Genomic DNA, 15534 nt, shown 5'->3' with positions numbered 1-15534 from the left:
GGTTGTAGTGTTGGATTGTCAATTTGATAATTCATTTGAGCTCAACAACCCTTAATCAAATTTTACTAAGGAAAGTGTGTTTCAAGATTAAATGCTTATACCCTAATTTTTTTAGATTAAGTAGTTATTATATCGTCTCTTTGTCTCTCTAAGCATCCATTCTCTCTCTCAAAATCATAAATCAGAGGGAATCTTCTATTACTCTAATGAAGATTATGGACAATCATCGTTTAAGATGGCGAGCCAAACATTCAAGTAAATGAAAACCAATATTAGATCCATCATCGTCAACAGTTAGCTCCCATTGACCAAAAATCCTGGCTTCGCCCTTGCAAGTTGATTTATTGATATTATGGGATCATCATTCTATTTCCTCTGACTAGAATACTTTACTTTCGCTCACAAGCCGATGAACTATATCATTATGATTGAGATATGAATAAACATCTTTTGAATACGATCAGCATTAGAGAACAAGTGAAACCCAATAAAGTTCCTTTAAAAATCAAGAACACTTAATATTTCTATACTTATAGTTGTCAAATATTTAGAACTTAAAACTTCTACAAATCAAGAGCACTTAGATACCTCTAGACATATTTATTAGACATTTTGATTCTAGTTCTAAAATATCATACAATAAATTAAAAAGGTTAGGGATCATCAAATGGTGAAGCCTTGAAGTGTAAAGGAAGAATAATGAACATATTACCATCAAGATTGAGATAAAAAGAAATTATATATATTAAAAAAAAAAAAACAAGTTAATGTGATTTACCCCCTTTCTACACAATTTTTTTTTTCTTTTGGTTTGTTTAATTAGGAGAAAAAAAATATATTGTGAATAATTTTTTAAAAATCGCAATTGTTTCAAATTGATCACAAGTCTTAATCGTTTCTTGTATCATTTGAGCATATGAATATAATTCACGAACTATCGAAAGAATTACTATGCATGGATATTGGATAGGACAACTGCATTGGGATACAACGTAGCATTTCCTTGTTTCCTGTTGTGGTTTGTGGAGCTTGATAGTACTAGTCAACAAGGAGGTACTGTAAATCAAGTCATGCCTGCACGCTGGTCAAGCTCAGTGGTAAGCTCGCCGAAAGAAAATTTTCAAAGGTATTTTTCTAATTTCACTAATATTATGCAAAATCCTATTTAGATTTCCTGAAATATATATATTTCTCATTTTGGTAAAAGGCTCTAATCTGTAACTGCGAGTTTTCTCTTCATAATGGAATCAGTGTGATCATTGAATGTAACTCAATCTTGAGGGAACCATGTAAAAATCAATGTTTATATGTGTCATTTGTGTTTTGTTTTTTGATTCATTTCTTGATTCGATTGTTCATGTTTCTCTCAACCGGTGAAAGGGTCTTATATTCCATTGTTTCCAAAGGAGGAGATCAACACTTGAAACCATTACAAAATTCATTAATTAATGGTAGTTGGGAATTATTGTTAGGTGTCCTTCACGTTAAAGGAGTGGATGTAATGCTCTTTCAACCACTGTTTGGTTATAATAAACTCTTAAAACAACATTCTTCTTTCTCCTAAATAATATGGACATATATAACTCAAAAGGGAAGAATAATTTTTTTCCCTTTTATTTATTTATTTATTATCTAATGATGTTCCTTTTCTGGAAAAGAACATCGATAAAGAAAGAATATTACAGTCTGCACAAATGCTTCATAGCATAGAACCTTCCATGAACAAATGCTTTTAAAACTTTGTTTTACTTTTACACTTTATAAGAATAAGTTAAAGTCTGCTTTTTTATTTATTTAATTACTTTTCTCTTTTAGTTAAGTAGGTAGGAGGAGTGGGTTTTATTCAATCTCTACGACTAGAAGGGTTGGTAAGTGGAAGAGCTGTCAATCGGATCGGATCGGATCTATTCCTATTTGATAAATTCGGATTTGGATCATGGATCTGGGTTCTGATAATGGTCTAATTTGATAACCTAACGGATCAGTGCTGGATCAAACATGTTCCAATTCAATAAAATGTGATAAATTATGAAAATTATATTATATATTTGAGTATGTATGAAGTTTATTTCTATTTCATATATGAAAAAATAAATGGATTTAATCCGATCAGGACCTGATTCAATTGCTATTGGATCCTAATATTGAGATTCGATATAAAAAATCTAATCAAATACGGGTCTGATGAAAATTAGATCGGTTTGAATCTAATTAATCCGATCCTTATTGGATTAATCCTAGATTGTCTGGATCCAATAAATATATAAATTTTATTTACATTAGGAACCGGTCCGATTGTTATTGGATTGAACTTGGATTCTAATATTGAGATCCAACAATAAACCTAATCCAATAGGGATCTGAAACAATTTTTGTCAGATTGGTTTCAAGCTGATCGGGTCCTTATTGGATTGGTCCCAGATTGACCCAATCCAATCCATTGACAGTCCTTGTGAGTAGGGCATATGGGTCTTTTTCATAGTCAGCACTGACAGCTAAAAAGTGCAGCATGAGTTGTTGATAAATTAAATGAACACTTTATACTTTATGACATCTAAAATGAACTACATTAATACATTGTGGTACAAATTTCTGGTACAATTATTTACTAAGGCTATGTTTTGTAGCATTCAAGAAGTCTTAGATTCACAAAGTGTTTTTTTTTTTTTTTTTTACTTTTAGCACTGTAATTTTTTATTTATTTTTCATTTATGATTGAATAACATAGGCGTTTTCAAAAACTTTGGATGTTCGTAGAAGGTGTAGGACAACCAAGCACAAATAAAAATGTGCCCTAATTTACTAAAGGGCAACCAAACATGCAAAAATTTACAATGGAATCAAATAGGGCCTGAATAAAAAAAAAAAAAAAATCTATAATTTTGAGATAAAAAAGAGCAAGAAAGTGAAAGGGGGAGCAAGAAATTGGTTATAATTTTGGCCTATAGATTAATTTTTTTTTTTTTTGAAGCCAATCTCTTTTGATCAATCTTATAATTTCACGTGTTTACTTGAAAAAGAAATAAAATAAGTGATCACGACGAGAGGTTGTAGTACTAAGATAGCTTAAAGCAGTTGAAAGGTATCCAAATTGGGCAATAGAGGGTCAAGTGAGAAGGTTGTTTATATTGGAAGGTTGTTCTAAGGGTTCACTACATCATAATGGGGCAAAAGGTGATTATGTTTTTGCGGAAAAAATCACAGTTTTATGTGGTCATTTTAAGCGATGGATTCTAACCGTTGCTAAATCCACAAATCACAATCTCCAGGTGTTTTTTCTTCTCATACTCGAGTCTCTCTCTCTCTCACAGACTTGATTTCGTTCAACTCTCTCTCTTTCTCTCATTCACATACTCGATTTTGTTCGATTCTCTTTTTTTACAAAATCAATTGGATTTTGAACAAAAGGTCTTCGCTCAATCCTCACTCACAAAATCTTGGATTTTGAAGAAAGATAATTAGGGTTTCGATATCTCTCATCAGACGCAATCAGATTTCAAAATCATTGATCTAGGGTTTCAATCTCTCACTCGACTCTCTATTCTTTATTTTGGATCTTATTCAAGGTTAGATTCTTTAATATTCAACTAAATCACTCACTCACTCTCTCACTCACTCACATACTCAATTTTGTTCAACTTTCTCTCTCTCTCTCACAAAATCAATCAGATTTTGAACGAAAGGTCTTCACTCGATCCTCACTCACAAAATTTTGGATTTTGAATAAAGATAATTAGGTCGATGTCTCTCGTTAGACGCAATCAAATTTCAAAATCATTGATCTAGGGTTTCGATCTCTCACTCGACTCTTTATTATTTAGTTTTTATCTTATTCAAGGGTAAATTCTTTAATATTCAACTAAATCACTCTCTCTCAGACTCAATCGGATTTCACCTATCTATGGTTTCAATATCTCTCAACTTCTCTCTCAGACAGACTTGACTTTAAACTTTCTAGGATTTTGATCTCTCTCGGATTACTAGGGTCATCTTTAGCATATTTGAAAAAGAAAGAGGTACTGATTCACCCATCTTAAATTATTTTTCTTCTATCGATTTTTTATTTTATTTGAACTTTTCTACTTTTTCAATGTGATATAGACTTGTTTGTACCACAATTTTTTTTTAATCCTTTATTGGAATGATTTTTGAGAAGTTTTCATTAATAATTGGGGAAAATGGTCCCATTTTTATGTAAATTTGTTACAATCTTTTTAGTTAGTCGAAGTTAACGAGCTTATTTTTTTAGTCATTAAACCCATATATTGTAGTAATTAGTAAATAAATATGTAAAATTTTAACCGCTAATATTAAGGAACTATATCACTTTTTGAGGATTTCAATCCATGAGTAAATAACTTGAATCCTCTTCAACCTTTAGGTACTATTTTCAATTGGGTGTTGATAGATCTTATAAAGCAACTATGTATGGACATGGTAACTTGGACAAAATTTCAATTTGACATGGTTTTTTATTTATTTACATATATTGATGTCGAAATCCATTTGAATCAATTTGGAAGTGTTCACTTATCCGAGTTTGATTAGATTGATTGATGTCTATTTGTTGGACTTGAGCTTTCTTCTTAGTGATCTTGAAGAATGATGAATGCTCAAATCCAAGAATTCAAAGCTCAATAAAAAATAAGAAATGACTATTATTTTAGGCGATTCAAAACTGCTCCTAATGTTGTTAGAAATTTTTAATAAATTTTCATTTAAAAAAAAATTGCACATATTTAAAGAAAGAGAGCTGCTATTGGCACCCCAAATTTCTCTTATCACACTTCAATTTTTTTAGAAAGGCTATTGGCACCCCACATTTTACTTATTACACTTTAATTTCTTCAATTAATTATCACACCATAAATAGAATAAAACACAACATTCACACTACAAAACATTATCACACTCTGTTCAAACAATTTCACAATAAAAGCATATAAAAAAATAATATCCAACAAACAAAAATAAATTTTAATGCCTCCTCAACCTAGAATCTTAAACCATTTATCTCAAAATCCCAAGAATCTTTACTTTCACCTAAATACAAGTTTTTTAGCATGATTGAGGCTTACAAAGCCTGCACAATACCAAGTATTATTTGTGCCTGAAGAAACATTTGAAAATTAAAAAAATAGTGTTTTAATGCTTTCTTAATATCTGAAAAGTATATGAAAACTAAAAAAGATTGAATCGTCGCTTAGAAAAAAGAATATAATTCAAAGGCAAGAAAATATCAATGCAGATATGAAGCAGTTTAGAACTTCTCAAAATGGAGAACTCCATGTGCCTCATTTAGCCTACGAAAAACAACTCATGCTAGTTGCACAAATTGAACAAAAATGCACCCAAGATAAGCTGTAAGAAAATAAAAAAAATATACAAAAATGCACCATCTCAATCAGTTGTGAAAATTACAATTAAAATTTCTGAATTTGTGCTTGACACCATAAGATCTATGATTCTTTGTGAAAGTTTGCTATACTTCTATTGGATTGTCCAAGACACACACACACACAATTTTTGTGAATATTTGAGATACCCCATACTTTCAAATTGATCACATTCCCTTTTAACATTGGTCTACTATGACAGACTACAAGAAAACTACATAAATGTCCTCATTCTCAACCTCTAGCGAAAAAAAACCCTTGATTTTTCTCTAAAAAATCCACTTCTTCATGCTCTTCAACCTCTAGGATAAATTATTTTTAACTTATTTGACGTTGTCTTCAACCTATTGTATGTATCCTTGAATTTTCTACCCAAAAAGCAATCATCTTATACTTTTCCAAAATTCCCATCAAGTTTGTTTGAAGAGGGGTATCTCACTATTCGTCATAACATGGAGGAGTATGCCTAAATGTCCCAAAAGAATATGGTTAATAACATGGTTTTTCAAGTACAATCTGATGGGAGCCATGTTTTTTATTCGGGAGACCTATTTGGTGGAGCTTACCAGAAGGCAGGTCCAATGAAGCTTAGGTCTGTGTCATGTATGGTATGTTGGATGGGACAATTTCTACACACTTCACTTCCTACTCAAGTATTAAATATAGTTGCACTTCATTTAAAACAATCTTAGGTCATGGTAGAACCTTAATGAATTGCATGAGCATCAATACCAAGTGCCAACAAACTATGATAGAACCTTACCAATATGGATAGCTTGGATATATCAATTACCTTTAAGGAAATAAGGTCCAAAAGTCTCTCAGGTGTGGAAACATGGAACTCAGGTTCACAACTCTTTTACTTGATGGAGGAATAAAAAATAGTTATCAGTGAGAGAAGAAAAGAAAAGAAAAGGAGAATAAGGGCAGAAGAAGAAACTCCTGCACTGATGTTTTAGCTTGGTAGTCATCTACAGCACATGCCTGAAAGAAATGCCACACATACATATATAGTATTTATGTAAATACATGTATATTTCCCTATGTTTCTCCATAAAGGGAACATATTGAACGTATAAGAAGAATGTTTAGCATCATATATATACCTATTGGCATGCTCATTAGCTAACACCATTAACCAGCTTGTTTAATTAGAATCAACTAGGAGTTTCCAATTATTTAATGAGTTGAAGAACCAATGTGTATTTGATAAAATAATAAAATCCTGATTAGTATAATATGGGTAATATAAAATTTCGTCCATGTGAACCTTCATTAAGTTTCTAATCAGTTCTCCATACATGTGTCTGGCTTTCCAAAGGAAAAAAAAAAAGCAATTGGAAAGAATTCACATCCTATTACTCACTCATGAATCTAGTGATCTAATAAGGCACCTGAGTGTATGCTCACCATGTGTAATCCAAGAGCATTGAGAGGTTTGCACCCCGATCGTACCTAAGAAAGATCGTAAGGCAAGCATAAAATAAAGCAAAATAAGTAATAACACCATGAAACAAAGAAAGATGAGAACAATATCCCTTTTAACAAAATTCATCATCATCAAAGCCTTATCCCAAATTTCGGAGTTAGCTTTCAAAAAAAAAAAAATTACATCATGAAAAACAAATGAGATGGATGAGGAAAATAATAGTCTTAAGTTAAATACAATAGAAACCGGCAATAAGAACTATGGAAGATGAGAATAATATCACTGCATACCTTAATAGTTTTTTCTTGAGATGGTACAAGAATTAAGGAGTCACCTCGTCTTTGTATGAATTGCAATGATATTTAAAGCACAACCTCAAAAACTCCTGATCACAATTCATTTGTTAGTAATTTCTTGCTAACCCATCAAGGGTTCCCCTCAACTAAGAAAGCAAAAAAACTAAAGCACATAGAAAACACAAACTTCCAACCAAACCACACTTCCTACATTAAGCCATAATTCATATTAAAAAAGTATAAAATGTGCTATTTTAACAGGAAAAACAGACCTTATCATCATTTCCAGTTCCGGACCAATCTTAAAGTGCTCCTCATAAGAATGTGCAATCCAATATCTGCTTGAATCAGGGATATGCACCTAAAAATTATAAAACATACCTTCCTATGCCAATAGTAATGCAAACCATCATTAAGGGTATATATAGTAGCATACCTTCCTTTGCCTTCATTAGAAATCAAAACTAGGATTAAACAGAAATAAGGAAGAGAAGCAAGTGAACAAACCTCATTGGGAGTTACTAGAACATCATAAAAACTAAATACAATCTTGACTTTCATGCATTAGAGCACTATTTTGATTCCATGCATATCTTGTCATCAACTGTTCTTTGTGACAGGAAAATCTCTCATAATCTAACAATAGAGATATCTTGAACAATATGATCTGCATACAATCAAAAGAAAACTAGATAAAATATCAAAACGCAAGTTTGTATATATATGTAGCTACCTTTTCATCCAAGACATGAATAAAACTTTCTGTAGGGTTCATAACTCTACCGAAAGGCAATGGAAATTATATATTACCCCATATACACAGTATCACAATCTATTAAAAATGGTATCCGCTATCCAATTTAATGAAGATAAAAACTTTGGGAGTGAATCATCAAACAAACTATACATATACTTCTTAAAGTTCTTGAAAGTAATAGTGTCATCCAATTCTCCCCTCATATCCAATGGGTATGGCTCTCCATTCACCAGTGTAAATGGATTCATCTCTAAAAAATTGAAGTCCAAATCTGTGGATAAAATCATATATTAGTTTGAGAAAACAATGTCAACATTAGACAAGGAAGAAAATATATGGATCCCAAGAGATATGCAAAATGTCAGAATTAATTTAGGTCATTTAAAAAAAAAATTACTAATATCAATTCTAATTGATACAAATCCACAAAATTCTTAGTACTTTTGAAGTAAAACCTCTTAATACAAAGTTAAGGAACACTCAAATTTCCTAACAAACACCATCTTTAGTTTTTAGTAAGATGAAATAAAACTTCTTACCCAGTCTTTATTTACTTTCAAAATAAAAGAATTGGAATTCATATCCAAATATTGTAACTTAGAGAGTTTATCAAAGTGAACCTCATACACGAGTAAATATTGCCTCTCCAACGAAAGCTTTTATGGCAAGTACAGCTAGGACAGTGTTCTTTGCAACTCGACATTCTCGTCAACTTTTCCTCAAACTCCTCAGTAAGCAAAAATAAAAAATAAATGGGCAGTTTGTAATAAGTAGAAGCGTCAACCTACTAAAACATCATTATTTTAATAGTAAAGTAGCTTTTATTTCAGATTATATAAAAGAATTACCTCTTAGCCATATGCATCAAGCGAACTACTCCTTGTTTCATCCTTTTTCCTTTTCCTTTTATCCAGGTTAGGGATCGGCAATGTAAAATGTTTAATTTTACATTGGCAGAGTTAAAAAAGGTTCACCTAATAAGAAAAAAAAAAATGAGTTAGTAACAAGTACAAAAAATGATATAGTAAGAAATAAAAATATATGAGATATGAGATATTAACAATAAAAAAAAATATGAGGTACTAACAAGCAAAAAATATGATATGCGTTAGGAAAAGTGTATGAAGTCTTATAGCAACATACTAGTGTATGTGTAGCTTACACATTCCAAAATAAAGAGTATGATAAGGGGGCAAAAAGTAATTCTTACCTATGATGAAATAGTTCAAAAAATCCCAAAAATTACATATGTTACTTAGTATTTAAAACAAAGAAGTTTACTAAAGACATTAAAATAAAGAGTAACTCTTAAAAGTTATGGTAAATCAATCATCATCCGAAGGTTGGGTAGAAGAGTCAAGTGGTGCTGAGTATGAGTTTTCGAATTGCAAAAAAAAAATTATGAATTATATTGTATTACTTTATTATAAAACATAAATAATTAGAATAAATACTTACTAATCGTTCCATTCCCATAAAAGTGTTCGAGCTCTTCATGCGCCTCCCTATCAGATTATTTTTGTCGTACAACCTCAACCTATCAACTTCTCTTTGTTTCTCCATTTCAACTAGTCGATCCTCTAAAGTTTTCACTTTATTCTTTAAAGTGATAAGCTCCTCGATATCTGTGGATGAGGAGGTGCCTTGGCTAGATGATGATCCAAATAATGATGTTGGAATTTTTTTCAAAATTGATAAAATTTTGTCATCTCTAACCTTAGAAAACCAGATCATGTTTTTAGATGCCACAAAGTGAGCCCAAGGACCCCTAGTAAGAGTGAAATCCTTATTAACTTAGTAAGGCTAGTTGGACTCATACGTTTAGAGAACTACTATTGGTACCCAACATTAACTTATTACACCCCAATTTCCTAAATTATTTATCACATGACAATTAAATATTCAAATACATTCTTCAAACATTACAAAGATTAATCCTCATGTCACCACTAAGACCAAACAACAAACTAAATGAGGAATATGAATAACAACACCTCTAATTTTTCTTCAAAAAACAACACAAATTACCTTATAAATTATGCTAAAAACAACATGAAAAGGGAAAATTAGAATTCAAAACTTCGTACTTTTTTACAGTAGGCAATCAAACTGAAACAAATTAAAACAATTTATATAAAAATAAATAAAAAATAAAAATAGAATAAGAAAGGATTTCAGAAGAGGGGTGACTACTTACATGGGATCAACCAAATATTCTAAATCAAATTTTCTGAAAAAAATTAAATTCGAATTAGCGTTGTAACCTAATGATAAAAAAGTCATTCAAAACCAATTGTATTGCAAGGAATTGATATAGAGAAAAGAAAAAAAAAACTTGTTCCAACTCTTAACAAATTTGGATTTTAAACAAAAACCCTCATTTCTTCTTTTTTAACCTTGAGAAATCGTGGTAAAGTGGGATCATTAGAGAATGGAACGAAGATATATAGTGGAAGTGGGAGAGAAAATAAGAGGAAACGAAAAATAACCACCAAATTGGAGATTGCGAAGGCGCCAAATTGAAAACGCCTCGATTTTTTATCTCTTTAATGGCATTTTGGAAGGAGCCTCAATTTAGGATTTGTTATGGCAGTTCACCAAATGGCCATAGATTTTTGCCATTAAAATCCGTTCAAAGGAGCCTCGTTTCTTTATTCAAAGGTGTTTCCAACGGAAATGCCTCCCATCGATCTACTGTATTAGATGCTCATCGATCTTCAAAGGTGTTTCCAACAAAACTGTTCCCTTTTATCGCTTATCTTGACGCTTCATGAAAAGTGCCTCAAATTTTTTTCATTAAAGTTAACTCAAAGGAGCCTTGTTTCTTCCTTCGTCAAAGGTGTTTCCAACGGAAATGTCTCCCATTGATCTACTAAAGAAGATGCTCCTCGTTCTTCAAAGGCGTTTCCAATGAAACTACCTCTAAAAGCCCTCGATTTTGTAGTGACTCTAAAAATATTGGAAATCCAATCTTCATGGAAACCTCACATCATATATCATCCATTAAAAGAATGATTAATATGGGAGGATGTTCAATCCATTAGTAAATAACTTGAATCATTTTCAACCTTTAGGTATTATTTTCAATTGGGTGTTCATGGATTTTATAAAGCAATCTTTTGAGGATGTCGATGATTGCCTATCAATAATTGATAACACCGTCTCAATGGAAGTTCAAATACAAACCAATGAGGTTACAATTCTAACAAAAGTAATGATAGAAGTCTAATTAGATTCGTTCACTGTGCCTTTAGAAGAAAAAAAGAATGATCAGATTTCAAATAAGATAATCTCCAAGAGTCAAGTTGTTTTTTAAATTCTTAATGAGCAAGATGATTGTACAAAATTGACTAAGGAAATTGATCCACATCAGATGAGACTGTTATTGAGGAGGAACTAAGGATGAACTCTAATTTGTTAGTCACACCAATTCCAACCACTATCAATCCAACATCGTATCCCATCCAACTTATCATTTCGCAAGATTGTAATAACATTCCCTATCTTACAACTTTCATTCTCTTTGGAAATATGATGGATGAAAATTATTTTAAAAAGATAATGACACTCAGAACTGAGGACAAACAAGGGATGTTGATCATTTAAAAAAAATATTTTCATGTCCTAATGATGATCAAAATTTGTCTGCCTATCATTTCGGGTGGGAAATCAATCGTTGTATCTGTTAGATTAGATGTTAAGAAATTTTTAAGAAATCAAACTTTTTTATAGGTTTGGATAAAGACTTTAAACTTAACGCTGCTTGGGAGGCAACTCATGTGTTTTTATTTTTGAATAGTGTAGTTAGGATTTCTTTTAATTTTAGGTTTTCACGTAGACCGTAATCTACATATCTTTATTTTCGTCTCCAAGCCAACTCTCAACCAAACCAATCAATTAGCGTTACTAAGACTGTAGACTGGTTATCAATTGTTGATTGAGTAGCAGAGATAGATAATGACATACATTGAGAAAAAGAAGACACATGCAAGTGTGCGGACCGCTGAGAGTTCAAACTCAGATTAGGATGAGTTTAAATTTTAGATTATGATATTTTTAATTTCTTAGTTAGATTATTTTTTTTATATTTTAGGTAGGATTTCTTTTATGTAAAAATTACTTCAGAAATTATCATTGTTATAACTTTAACTCTTTTAAATTAGTTGTAATAAGACTTTGCACATTAATGTCCAATTCGCTTCAGGTGTGATCTAATCTTTTTCTTTTTTCCTTACTGCTTGCATATTGAGGATAATATGTCATTTAGATTTAGGGGTATTAAGTTATCTCACAATTACATTACATTTCTTTGCTAGTTTAGATTTATGTTTTAAGAAGTTTAGATTCATGTTTTTAGAAAAAAAGTGAAAAAATGAAAAATATTTAACACTTGCAAAATATTTTCTTCAAACTCTTTCTATGTATTATTTACATATGAATTTCAAATTTCAGGCTCATGTCTTAATTTTTTATCATAAGTTCTTTTTTATTAGTCCTCATAAAAAAAATCAAAAGAATATTTTAAAAATTCACGACACTTCTGATTAGTCAAAAATAAGATTTTATGGAACAGGTGTTGACCCTCTTCTCTATCTAGAGTGTTAGGGGAAACCAAATCTAGTGAACTATGACTTCCTTGTCCTTTGGTTGATTGGTTAGAAGAAAAATAGAACTGGAGATAGTATGACTTTGACGACAACCATAGGATTAGATTAGATACCTTGAAAATGACTACCTATTTTTTGTGAAAAGAACACTAGAAAAATGGTGATGTGTGCAAAAGTTGAGAAAATAAAATCAGAAAAATGTGAAAATGTGAAAAAATTGAGAAAAGAAAAAGTAGAAATATGTAAAAAGATCAAAATCAAAGTAAAAATGCTTGAGTTGAAAAAGTACAAAAAGAAAAGAGTCCAATGTAGTCAAATAAAGTAGTTTCAATATGGTAAAAGTCATCAATGGTAAAAATATGAGTAAGCTTAAACATCACAAATAAAGTCCCTTAGAGGTATTAAAGTGAACATCCACACCTCTCATAATCCTAAAGAAGATGCTTAGTTTTGAGTTAAAACTTAGGTAGAACCGACCATTCTTAGCAGTTAGGAGATAAAATTTTGTTATTAAACTTGTTGCTTTTACACAAAAAAATATATAAAAAAATTGCACAAGTACTCAAGTTACTCTTGAAATTTTCTAAACTGAGAAGTGGAAACTAGAACTTTGCTAAAACGTATGGACCTTTGACTGATTTGTGAAATATCATTATGTTTTCCTTAGATCCATTGAGTTTAATTTTTATATTTTTGTGAAGTATTAGAATTTTGTAAATATATTCTCTACAAATCCTCATGAGTCAAACTCATCTACTAGGGGGTAACCTAGGGGTTTAAGGGCTTGCTGCATCCGTTAAATGCAATCGTGTAGCCTACAAAAGTGATTTTTATTTTATTTTTACTCGGAACTAGCTAAATCTAGGTTTGGGGGTGTGATTAGGGTCTAGAAAGTCGTTTATAGAGTCCTAATTATATAGACTTTATCAATAAATTGAACACTAAATCCCTTCATTAGACATAATGCATGGTTAGTCCATATTTATCATTGATTTCAATTAAATTATGTAATTTGAAAGTAATTATTGTTATTTACGTGTAACAGGAATTATTCACAAAATTTCAAGACGAATCAAGAAAATCTGAAGTTACCACTGTGTTCCAAGATCCAAAATAAGAACGTGGACTAAAATTCAAGTCAATTCAGCAAAATTATATTGTGGCACCAGAGTCAATGACAGCGACACGATCAACGAAAAAAGTCAAGCCTCGAAATTTGTACTAAAGCTTGGCAGCTGAAAAATATTCGTATTGAAGTAGGACTTTGGTATTTTTGTAATAACAGAATATTTTCAAAATTCTAATTACCCAAAAAATCCTAATCTGATCTCTCTATAAATAGGAGACTAGACTAAAGGGCATCGCATCTTCAAGATCATCTCCCCCGGAGGGATCTCTCATTTCTTATCTCCCTAGAGATCTCTTTTTATATTATTTTAGTTTTAGATTTTTATTTTATTTTTCTTAGTTTTACAAAAGTGGTAAGGAGACTGTCAGATTCAAATCGAAAAGCAATAAAGATATTTCTTTCTTTCACTTTCTTCTCTTTTACATAATATATATTTTATTTTACTTTATTATTCTTATGATGATTGTTGGTTAAATCTCCGTTAGATTGATTGAGGAAGTCTGAGCAAGATTTGTTATGTTTTACTATTCTTATAATGGCTTAATAGATTTATTGTGATAGTGTAACTATTTATTATTAGATTGAATGTTGAATGTTTCTCAAAGTTTTGATGGTTTCTTTTTTTGATTAGTTCAAGAAGAATCATGCTATACGGAGAATAGTTAATGTTTATCTAATAGTTTTGACCCAATTTATTACATACTTTTGATCTTGTTTATGTTATAACTATTTGATTTTTCAATCCATAAACATTAACTTTGTTTAGTGGATTGAGATAAAAAGAGAATTAAAATTCACTGATAAAGCTTATGAAGGTGGATCCAATTGATTTATACTTCTCTTTCATATTTTTAAATTTTTATTTCAATAATTTATTTTAGATAAATTTTTCTTGAAAATTATTTTTAATCGATTACATAAACTTGAATTACATTGGAAGTAAAAATGCTTTGGATTAACATTGTATTAGTGGTTCGACCTTTACTTGTTAAGGTTTTCTTTTGTTCTTTATTTTACCATCATCTATAACTTGAACATTATGGGATGGCGAGATATAATTATATATATAGTTAGGCTCATTCCTTAGCACCACATTATTACAATGGTCTTGACATAAACAAAGTGCAAGTTTTAAGTTTTTGTTGCTTATTTGTGTTTTTTATTCTATTAGGGGTCCATAAAATCATAAGATATCCTAGTGTTGCAGTGGTTCGTGCTCAAATTTTCTTGGTTTGATTGATTTTCAGGGTATATTTTGAAATTATTTTTGGTTAGTTTTATTTTAAGTATCTACGCTTAAGTTTTAGTAATAACCGTCAACCTACATGAACTCTTGAATGATCTCTGGTTTGTTTGTAAATGTGTATTTTCATTTGAACTTCCATGTTACTTGCTCAAGCCATTAACCTAAATATTTCCATGGCATCTGTGAAGTTCTCATATCTCCATCAAACATCATAACTACTCCACAAAGGGTGAGAAAAAACTTTAAACGTCTTGGCTTTCTTCTATATTTTGTGTTGGTGTGATCACATACACACTTGCTCATATTCTAAGAAGAAATATTATTAGAAATACATTTATTTAACATAGCCATTATCATGTTCTCCTTGTTTTATAGCTTGTGGTTGGAGCTTTAATATTATGTTATGGTCCCTTCTTTAATTTATTGTATATTAATTTTTGCTACCACATTTTAAAATTTTCTCAGATAAGTTGTTTGAAGATGGGTCTGGCACCAACTGACATGGAGGAGGGATCGCTTGAGATTGGCATGGGTAAGTTGTGCTCCATGTTCAAACTTCAAAATATACTATCATTTAATATATGTGCATTTCATCAATGTTATGTTTATCAAGTCTCCATGTTAATATAGGTGACTCATGTAGATAGGGTTTGCCTTGTGATTAAATTTTTGGA

The sequence above is a fragment of the Akebia trifoliata genome, chromosome 7 (assembly GCF_017979445.1).
Source record: "Akebia trifoliata isolate Shusen 1 chromosome 7, ASM1797944v1, whole genome shotgun sequence".
NCBI lineage: Eukaryota > Viridiplantae > Streptophyta > Magnoliopsida > Ranunculales > Lardizabalaceae > Akebia > Akebia trifoliata.
Note: the sequence above shows the minus strand (reverse complement) of the source record.